Consider the following 8,763-nt stretch of genomic DNA (forward strand, 5'->3'; position numbering starts at 1 on the left):
TTGTGAATGATAAAAATGCCTCTCTGATGAGGGTACTTGTGAAGCTACACGAGGAAATGCAGCACGTCGGAATTTCTTAATGAGTATATCCTGGGGAAAGTCACTTCTTGCCTGTAAAATAGAAATGATTCCATTTGAAGTCTTGCAAACTATCTACACCTACTCACCCTGAGCCTCCTGTTTCACATCCCGCTCTCCCTGGTCTTGTATTTCTGCTGGCTGCCAAGTGGCTTTGACACCCATGATGCTCACGTGGCCTAGATACACGTGTAGATATGGACGCGGACACATAGAATGTAGGTATGGTCACCAGTATGCAGTCATTAGTGCTGTATTGTCTTTCACCTTGATGGGAATCCCCTGTTTGCTGGTCTATTCTCGGCACCTATGGTAGTGCTCTCAATATACTTGATTTGTGATGAATATGTGTTGAGTGACTGGATGAGGTTCCAATGAGACAATGTATACTGTGCTTAGGCTGGGTCTGACAAAGTCTTCAAGTTTCTGAATCAGAAATTTTGAAAGGAGGCCCCAGCTCTGTGTTTATCAAGTCCTCCAGATGATTCTGACAAACTCCCAAATTTGAGCATGCAGCCATTCGTGTGGGCCAAACATCATGGATGACTTGACAGAAATCTATGAAATCAAGAAGCTGAATCAGGGACTTCCCGGTGGTCCAGTGGTTAAGTATGCGCCTCCCCGTGCAGGGGACACGGTTTGATTCCTGGTCTAAAACTGAGATTCCCCCACGCATCGAGGCAACTAAGGCAGCATACTTGCTCTGAGTGCTCTGGAGCCCGTATGTCACAACTAAGACCCAAAACAGCCAGAGAGTAAATACACGTTTAAAAAGCCGAATCAAACATGTAAGGTCTCTGGGGATTGGCCCCTGTTGCGAAAGCTCTAAAGAGTCCCTCAGCTCGGATAACTGGCCGACAGCGAGTTCCCTGCACAGCAAGAGTCTGGCTTTCTCCCCTCAGCTCACCTCTGTCTCTCTCTGGTGGGCTTGTTCCTCCCCCCTCGCAGCTGTTGGCGGTTGCTCCCATGGCCCTGTCACCCTCTTGGGGCTCTGACTGCTGTTCCTTCCTGATCACCCAATGCCCCTCTTGATGCCAAGGTCTCCCCAGGTGCCACTGTCCTGTGAAGATGGCAGCTGGAATCTGTCCCCGAGTGGATCTGTCTCCTAAGAGACCACAGCCTGCTGCAACTGCCTCTTCACAACCTTCTCCATCCTCCAGCCTCCTCCCGCCTCTGCCTTCCCGGCACCAGCTATTAGGCCCTCAGGAAAAGCATAAGAAATGTCACTGAAATCAGATCTCCTGCTCAGAAAATGTTCATTTACATCTCATCTCACCTCTACAAAAAAACACTCGAAAGGGGTGGTTTTTCCGTTCCCAACCTCAAACTGCAGTGAACGTCCTGTCTGAAAAGAAGACTCCAGGGGAATTCCCTGGCGGTTCAGTGGTTAGGGCTCCATGCTTTCACTGCCAAAGGGAAGGGCTCAGTACCCGGTAGGGGATCTAACATCCCACAAGCTGGGTGGCATGGCCAGAAAAAGAAACAAACAAAAAACCTCAGGAGGAGGGAAAGGAACCTGTCCAACACCACACCACTTTGCTTCAGAATTAGGCAGTGAGAGACTCATCCACCAGGGGGCAGCATCTGCTCCTTTGCTGCCCTGGCCTGGGCTCTGGGACTTGGTTTTGGATGAGTTGCCTCTGAATGGGCCCCTGGCTGGCAAAAGGGTGTCTAAGGGCCCCTCCCCCTCAGTTTTTCTTTCACATTCTAAGTAATAGGTTGTGTTTTCCCTATTTTATTCCTTCTTTTCTTGGCCTTGGCATCTTATTCCCAAACCAGGGATGTAACCTGTGTCCTGTACAGTGGAAGAACAGAATTCTAAGCCTGGACCACTGGGGAACTCCCTCTCCAACACATTCTTGAGGAAGCAAAGAGGGAATTTGAAATTCATGCCTTTGTCATTCCCTGGCGGAAGCTGATCTTGGACCTCGTCTCCCCTCCCATCCCTCCTCCTGCAGACTCCTCTCCTCCCTTCGGTTGTACACTCAGCAGGTCCTCGGTTGGGATGCAGTGGAGACAAGGATGTCCTCAGCTGCTTCCTAGGTGAGCCTCACCCATCCTGTACCCTCCCCTACTCCAGAGCCTGAGTTGTCCTGGGGAAAGGGACCTGGAATCATCTAAGCCCCGCATTACATGCTGAGGAAACCAAGGCTCCAAGGGGGGAGGAGGCTTTTCCAAGCCAGTTCAGTTGTCAGGACAAGACTCATGATGACTCTCAGCCCAGGGTTCAGCCCACCAGGCCTTGAGGGTGGCCTCTCTCTCCAGGGTCATCCCTCCATGGCGTCTGTTTTTCTCCTCTAAGAAATCCCTCTTCCCCAGTAAAGGTCTGAGGGTTCAGTAGTACCCAGACCTTGCCTGGAAGTACAGGGTTTTTAGGTGTCCCTCCCAACCCCCAAGGTGTCAGGGACCCCAGACCAGGAAACTCCCGGCTAAGGCTGGGTGTTTCATTCCCACACTCAAAGAAACCCTTGAGTACATTTAGTCAATCCATCATGTAGTCCATCATGAATCATGGAGGATTTCCTGATTGCCTGCTGTGTGGCAGGCACAGTGCTGGGCACTGCGGAGATGTGGCTGAGAAGAACCAGCTTCTGGACTCAGCGCTTAGTCTGGTGGGGAGACAGCTCCGAGGAAGACCCTCCTCTCAGCAGCTGGAATCTGACCCAGGTCAGGGAGCCAATGGGAGGAAGTAGGTAGGTCCCAGCTAGTCTGTCCTTCTGTCTGGAATGCTACCTTGCCTCCTGGCCACTTAAACTTGCCTCTGATGTCACCATTGGAGAGGCCTTCATGAGCAACCCCCTCCTCCATGTAAAGTAGCTCTCCCCCCCAGTCACTGTCCAGAACATTTCCCTGTTTTATTTTCCTCAGTGGCTTGTGTCACTGTCTGAAATGACCCTCTTGAGTCACTGTCTGCCTCTCTCTACTTCTCAATATAATGTTCACTCTATGAGGGCAGGTCCTGATCCATTTCACTGAGGCCTTCAACCTGGCAGGCACTCCATCCATGAACGCTCAAAGTAAGAATGTTTGAATGTTCTCTCTAGGAAATCCTCCAGTGCACTCTGTCCTGGGCTGTGACCTTGTGGACAAGGGCTGCAGAAATGAGGCTGCCAGGAAACAAAATGGTCATTAATGGAGGAAGGTTCCATGGGCTCCAGGCTGGATGTGGAGATGGGGACTGGAATTCGCATTTAAAGGATACTGGACTGGGCCAGGCCCCGGTGTTGCCCTGACAAACTGGGTCCCTTCCTTCACCCGCACTCTGTCCCACCTCCTCCTTGCCATTTGTTTATCAACGCCTTTCCTGGCAAAGGCAAAGGATGAAGAATGGGGGAGAGACTGCCAGTTTCAGGTCTCTTATCTTTAATCAAGTGACAGGTTCCCTCTTGGGTGAGAGGCCCAGGAGATGTAAGAGAGAGAGGAGCTGCTGCTGCTGCTGCTGCTAAGTCGCTTCAGTCGTGTCCGACTCTGCGTGACCCCACAGACGGCAGCCCACCAGGCTCCCTCGTCCCTGGGATTCTCCAGGCAAGAACACTGGAGTGGGTTACCATTTCCTTCTCCAACCCATGACAGTGAAAAGTGAAAGTGAAGTTGCTCATTCATGTCTGACTCTTAGCGACCCCATGGACTTCAGCCTACCAGGCTCCTCCGTCCATGGGATTTTCCAGGCAAGAGTACTGGAGTGGGGTGCCACTGCCTTCTCCGAAGAGAGGAGCTGCCGCTACGTCACTTCAGTCGTGTCTGAGTCTGTGCGACCCCATAGACCGCAGCCCACCAGGCTCCCCCGTCCCTGGGATTCTCCAGGCAAGAACACTGGAGTGGGTTGCCATTTCCTTCTCCAATGCATGAAAGTGAAAAGTGAAAGTGAAGCCACTCAGTCCTGTCCAACTCTTCCCAACCCCGTGGACTGGAGCCCACCAGGCTCCTCCGCCCATGGGATTTTCCAGGCAAGAGTACTGGAGTGGGGTGCCATTGCCTTCTCCAGAAGAGAGGAGCTAGGAAGTTTCAAAGATTGTGAAGGAATCAATATCTGTGAAACTGATAGTGTTCACAGTCCACTTCAGCTAATTTCTAGCTGGGTGACTTTCACAAGTTACTTAACCTTTCTGTTCTTCAGTTTCTTCTTTTAGGGAAAATACACTTGGGTGGAGCCGAGAATTTTAAAAATTCCTAGAGCTGAGAGTCTTCCCCTGGGGACTCCAGCAAACCCACACTGTTTCAGAGATCTGTTAAGTGTTGGGAGCAGGGCCTTGTCCACAGGATAGAAGAAATAATCTCGTATTAAAAAGAAACAAAACTATACTAAAGGATCTGGACAGCTCCGTATTTCAGTGGTTTGAAAGTTAAAGGAAAATTTGCATAATGTTGGTCCATGGATATGACCCTCACAAGAAACAGTACTCCTAAGTAAACCGCTCTAATAGGGCAACAGAAAATCACACGTTGGTAAAACAAAACAGAAACCTTCACGAGACAGGTACCCAGAGCAAAACAAGGAAAACACTGGAAAAGATGTAAGAAGCCTGTTGTTCATACTTGCTCTTTTCCCTGAGAGGGGTGCACTATTCCTGCAGGTACTACAATACCAGGTCAATGGGTGGAGTGGACGGAGTAAGGTTCTATTCCAACTCCCTGCTCCAAACACCCATTTACTAAAATGTCCTGGCATAGAGGATGTGGTGTTGTTTGGTTGCTAAGTCCTGCCTGACTCTTTGTGACCCCGTAGATTGCATCCTGCCCAGACTTCCCGGTGCTTCGGTATCGCCTGGAGTTGCTCAAACTCATGTCCATTGATGTGGTGATGCCATCCAACCATCTCATCCTCTGTCTTCCTTCTCCTGCCTTCAATCTTTCCCGGCATCACAGTCTTTTCCAGGGAGTGGGTTCTTCCCATCAGGTGGCCAAAGTATTGGAGCTTCAGCTCCAGCATCAGTCTTTCCAAGGACAATTCAGGGTTGATTTCCTTTACGACGGACTGGTTTCATCTCCTTGTGGTCCAAGGGACTCTCAGGAGTCTTCTCCAGCACCACAGTTCCAAAGTTCTTCGGCCTCTGACACCTTTATAGTCCAGCTCTCACATCCCTAAATGACTACTGGAAAGACCACAGCCTTGACTATAGGGACCATTGTCGATAAAGTGATGTCTTTGCTTTTTAACACGCTGTCTAGGTTGTCATAGCTTTCCTGCCAAGCAGCAATCATTTTCTGATTTCCTGGCTGCAGTCACCATCCTCAGTGATTTTAGGGCCCAAGAAGAGGAAATCTGTCACTGCTTCCACATTTCCCCCGTTCAATTAGCAATGCAGTGATGGGACCAGATGTCATGACCTTAGTGTTTTTACTATTGAGGGTTTTTTTTTTTTTTTTAATTAATTATTTATTTTTGACTGCACTGGGTCTTCGTCGATGCTAGAGTCTTCTCTAGTTGCCAGCGGGGCTACTCTCTAATTGTGGTTTATGGGCTCTGGAGTACAGGCTCAGTAGTTGTGTCCAAGGGGTTTAGTTGCCCCAGGGCATGTGGAATCTTCCTGGACCAGGAATTGAACCAATCCCCTACACTGGCAAGCGGATTCTTAATCACTGGGCTAGGAAGGAAGTCCAGTACTGAATTTTAAGCCAGGTTTTTCACTCTCCTCCTTCATCCTCAGCAAGAGTCGTTCGTTCTGGCTTATTCATGATTTGGACTTGTGCTAACCTCAAAAGCCTGCCTTGTGTATCCAAAAGACACAGTGGCCTTATTTAGGCCCTCCTCTCTTCGGAACTCTAAGGAAAAATACAACTCAGTCAGTGGCACTGACCTCTCCTTGTCAGTCAGTCACCTGGATAAATGAAATCCCGGTACAACCGACACACTGAGTGGAAAGCCCATTATTTTAACCTCGATTCCAGGTGGAATTCGGTGCTTTTGAGCAGGAACTTCTTGAAGACAGAAAACAAAATACTGAAGTAATTACAGAAATCTCAATAGGCGAGGGGGCATAGAAACAGAAGTTTCAAGCTAGTATTCCGGTTTTATGCTGAAAATGGCATCAGGAGGGACTGGGGATATCAAGTAGGAGCCTGGACACCAACTCCTTTTGTAAAGTATGAAGTCAGAAATGAGAGCAGGAAGACCACTTTCCCAAGACTGTAAGGTAGAACGGCGTGATTTTCAGGACAACAGAGACTTAAGCAGATGCCTCAAACTACACCTGCCAAACTGTAGAAAAACAAGAGACCAAGTTCCAGATCCAGTTGACTCCAGCAAAGAGCCAGTTTCTGCTTTTGGGTACTTCCACAAGTGTCCCCAAGGGGGTGCACCGTTCCTGGAGGTACTGCAATACCAGGTCGATGCGTGGAGTGGACGGAGCAAGCTCCTATTCCAACTCCCTGCCCCAAAAATCCACTTAATATATTGTCCTCGGGTAGAGGACGTATCAGATATTAAACTGATAAGAACAGATACTACACTTGATCTTAGCCAAAAGGCCGAGAAGCGATACCGTGTCACCACCCGTCGCTGTCACCGTCCTGCTGACGTGCATATTGCACTCAGTGTGATCGGGTCCCCAGTGACTCCAGGTCTCCTTTCCTTTGCCTCGTTGACAGTGCTATGGCGGTACTACATCAGAGTCTCGAGCTGAAGTTGGATTCTCCACATCGTAAAAGAGAAATCCCGCATCTGCCGCGGCTTTGTGGTTCTCGGGCGGAAGAGCCGTCTCGAATCTGCATGCCCCGCCCTCTGTCGCCGAGAAGGCGTGGCTCCGGCGGGACCGCAGCGCCCTGGGGACGGCCTCGGGGCGGCGGCAGGGGAGCTCCTCCTTGGTGCTCAGTTCAGTCGCTCAGTCGCGTCCGACTCTTTGCGACCCCATGAATCGCAGCACGCCAGGCCTCCCTGTCCAATACCAATTCCCGGAGTTCACTCAGACTCACGTCCATCGAGTCAGTGATGCCATCCAGCCATCTCATCCTCTGCCGTCCCCTTCTCCTCCTTCCTTGGTGCTAGTGGAGAGGAGAGACCCGACCGGAGCGGGTGCGGTGTGGCCCGCGAGAGAGACCCGTGCGACGAGCTGTTGGCCGAGAGTTTTCCTGAAGACAAGGTCGCAAGACTCACTCGCTAGAAACGCCCGGACTGCAGTGTGTTACACAGGCCTCCGCCTGCGGAGAGAGGGGCTTTGTAGGGTCGCGTGTGTGGAGGGGGCTTCGCTGCCAGGAGGAAGGCGGATGGCCCACAGTGGGGAAGGGAGGGGGCCTATGGATGCGGAGGCCGAGGCCGGGCTGCGGGAGGGGTTCACTCCAATTCCAGCGCCCTGTCCTTCGGTGCTTCTACGAACCAACCCGATCCCGGGCTTCCTACCGAAAGCTCTCTCCGCCAAGGACCTCGTTTCCCTACCCCTCCTCCTTAGCTGTGGGTCTCCCTGGTGGCTCAGATTGTCAAGAATCAGCCTGCAAGACAGGAATCACGGGCTCGATTCCTGTTTCAGAAAGGATTTCAGAAGATCCCCTAGAGGAGGAAATGGAAACCCACGACTGTATTCTTGCCTAGGAAATCCCATGGACGCAGGAGCCTGGCGGGTCACAAGGTCCCAAACAGTCGGACACTCCTTAGCGACTAAACAACAGGAAATATTCTGTTGATCTGAGTTGTCACAGCCACTAGCCACATGCAGCCAGGGAACTGTGGGCTAGTGGTTTCTCCCAATTCAGACGTACTGAAAGTGGAAAAAACACATGGGGATTTCAAAGACTTAGTATTAAAAATTGTAACATATCTCTGTAATGTTAATATTAATTACATATTGCAATGATATTTTAGATATCTGTTTGTGTGTGTGGCGGGGGGAGTGTGCCCCAGGGCTTGCAAGAACCCTGAGGAGGGATGGGATGGAAATCTCCCTGCCTTGTCATTGAAAGGATAGAGCTCTAATCACTGACCACTGGAGAATTTTGAGATAAGTTGAGTTAAAGAACATATTAAACTTAATTTCCCCCACTTCTCTTTATTTTTTTAATATGCCTAAGAATGTTTGCATTTACCTGCAGGAGGGAATTCCCTGGTGGTTCAGTGGTTAGGCCTCAGCGCTTTCAGTGCAGGAGTCCAGGTTCCATCCTAGGTTGGAAACCTGGGATCCCAAAAGCCACACGGTGTGGCCAAATTAAAAAAACAACCAGTTATGTGTGTGCCTCACATATTTCTTGAAAGCACTGTTACAGATGGAAGTGATGAGAGGCTAAGCATCTTGCCAAATGTGAAAAGAAGTAAGGATTTGCATTAGAATCCTGCTAACCATCATGGTCAACAAAAGAGTCCGAAAGCAGTACTTGGATGCAACCTCAAAAACGACAGAATGATCTCTGTTCGTTTCCAAGGCAAACCATTCAATATCACAGTAATCCAAGTCTATGCCCCAACCAGTAACGCTGAAGAAGCTGAAGTTGAATGGTTCTATGAAGACCTACAAGACCTTTTAGAACTAACACCCAAAAAAGATGTCCTTTTCATTATAGGGGACTGGAATGCAAAAGTAGGAAGTCAAGAAACACCTGGAGTAACAGGCAAATTTGGCCTTGGAATACGGAATGAAGCAGGGCAAAGACTAATAGAGTTTTGCCAAGAAAATGCACTGGTCATAACAAACACCCTCTTCCAACAACACAAGAGAAGACTCTATACATGGACATCACCAGACGGTCAACACCGAAATC

General features: G+C 49.8%; 1 non-coding gene across 1 annotated transcript; it reads right to left on the reverse strand.

Annotated features, from left to right (window-relative positions):
- Window positions 1-6,367: 6,367 nt before the first annotated feature.
- Window positions 6,368-6,558, reverse strand: LOC133233181 (U2 spliceosomal RNA). The gene has a single exon (XR_009731657.1). It is a non-coding gene; the product is annotated as a U2 spliceosomal RNA (small nuclear RNA).
- Between the last annotated feature and the right edge of the window lie 2,205 nt (window positions 6,559-8,763).

The sequence above is a fragment of the Bos javanicus genome, chromosome 19 (genome assembly GCF_032452875.1).
Source record: "Bos javanicus breed banteng chromosome 19, ARS-OSU_banteng_1.0, whole genome shotgun sequence".
Classification (NCBI taxonomy): Eukaryota; Metazoa; Chordata; class Mammalia; order Artiodactyla; family Bovidae; genus Bos; species Bos javanicus.